Genomic DNA, 2,285 nt, shown 5'->3' with positions numbered 1-2,285 from the left:
ACATCTACCTTTACGAAGGTGGTAGAGCTTTATCAAAATGTGAGGCTGAAGTGCACTCAGATGAATTGTCAATACATTATTTACCAATCTATCCACTCATCTGTTTATCCTGCAGATGCTCTTCGATCACACATAAACTTGATAATTGAACTTCTCTGATAGTGTTTTCCCTTAGAAGACTTGGTTTGGTGATCAATGTACATACCATAACAGTAGTGATGTAACCCTGCACCTGCGGCAGGGTCAGTGTGACAGAAACAGTAGAAAGGCTGGCAGGGTTGATGTAGATCTCAAGTCCTTAAAGCCACACCTCGGACTTTGTGACTTAAAGAGTTGATGCATATGAGTTATTTTAAATGATTCCTCAGGCCAATATACAGTATCAATGCTCCGAGCAGGGCTGCCCTCTTGAAATACCGCTCATATAAGTTTAGAGAAGACGGACTGTTGTTGGCCAGGTCATGTGACCTGGCGAATGCCTGGAGAACTTTCACTTTACGGCAGTCACGTGATCACAGACTCTGATATACTCATGGAGCTTAGGCTTTTATTACTATTTTTCACTAAGTGGTGCTTTTTGGTCACTCCACTTTATCGCTCCACTGACGCGATGACCAGGGAACTGTTTGTGTGTGTGTGTGTGTGTGTGTGTGTGTGTGTGTGTGTGTGTGTGTGTGTGTGTGTGTGTGTGTGTGTGTGCGTGTGTGCGTGTGTGCGTGTGTGCGTGCGTGCGTGCGTGCGTGCGTGCGTGCGTGCGTGCGCGCGCGTGCGTGTGTGTGTAGAAGTTGTGACAGAGGAGAGAGAGAGGTCGGATCACTTATTTTCCTTCTTCTCCGGCCGTATGTTTACAGCACTTCTCATAGACATTTACCCTTTTACGGTTTAAATGATAAACTTACGGAATTACTAAAGGATGAGTTCACTCTGAATGTAGGCTCATTCAAGAAGTTTAACAGCTTTGATTTTGCCCCGATATATTGAGGAAGTGTAGTACAGCCCTCCGCTGCAGCCGTCCGCACTGTAGAGGGAGGGAGCAGAAAGAAGCTGCTGACGCAGCTCTACAGAGAGTGAAAGATGGGAGAGTTGTCACTTGAAGTTGCTTAAAAAGTTCACATTTTTCAACTTTGAGCAACATGGTCGCGCTTGACCTAGTCGCTCAAATCACGCAAGTCAAGTTGCTTGAGGGGGGATAACTTGAGGTTACATCATTTACATTGATTTGAATGTAATCTAATCGATTCAGTCAACCCTTGTATTTTTGGGGTGGGGTGGGGTTGTTGTCGTTTTGTCGATTTTTTTCTCATTTTGTGTGATGTCACTTTGTTTTTTTTCTGTTATTTTTGTGCACATTTGTATATTGAACAAAAATATAAACACACGGACCAGAATTGCTGTGTTAAATTGATCTACGTTGAAATATGCTCACAAATTGGTGTACTGAATGATTTGTCAGTGGGTTTACGCTGAGATAACTCATGAATTTGTGCACAGTAAATAGTTTTTAATGCTTGAATGATAAGGCAAGCTTAAAATAATAACTGTTCTGTTGAAATATTTCCCAGTTGATGAAATGTTTTACTTTGTTTATATTTTGGTTTCGTGGAGCTGTTTTTAGTGTTAAAAAAGAAGAATTTTGTGAACTTCTGCTATCATTTTGTGTATTTTCCGGTCAGTTTTTGGAATCATGTTGTGCTTTTACTTAACTTAAACCAAGAGCCAAATTGTGGCTCCCAAGCCGTCAATAGCCCATGTCTGCTGTCGTTAAACTAGAATAATTTTTTTTTTCTTTCACGTACTTTAGTATTGATAAAAGAGATTTAAAAATTCACCAAAAAATATAAAGAATGCACCACTTTTTTAACGTCATTGATACCTGCCGCCCTTGATAATGCAAGAAACATGTGGCTTTTTTGAGAGCTGATCTTGTGTGTGTAGAAATTCTGTGCATGCATCTATTATTTAACGAAGACGCTGCTAGAGTGTGAGGAGCATCTTTTGCCTGACTGATTTCCATTTACAAAGTGGCAGTATTACTTTTGTGTTGTGGAAATGAGATAGCACTGCAGCAGACTTACATCCTGCTCTCAGTATTTCCCTCTATCCACTTATTATTTTTATCAGCAGCTTTTCCTCACATTGTCTATCCGCTTAGAGACACACAAAAAAGCACCCATCTCCTGGGTTCAATTAGTCTCAACGTGAAGCGTGATTGAACCTGAGAAGACAAAAGCCACGGTAATGTTGGAGTCGTGCTGCTGTGTAGCAGTGACATGGTCTTCTTTCCA

Source organism: Gouania willdenowi, chromosome 7 (assembly GCF_900634775.1).
Source record: "Gouania willdenowi chromosome 7, fGouWil2.1, whole genome shotgun sequence".
NCBI lineage: Eukaryota > Metazoa > Chordata > Actinopteri > Blenniiformes > Gobiesocidae > Gouania > Gouania willdenowi.
The sequence above is the reverse complement of the archived record's forward strand: the minus strand, read 5'-3'. Positions refer to the sequence as shown.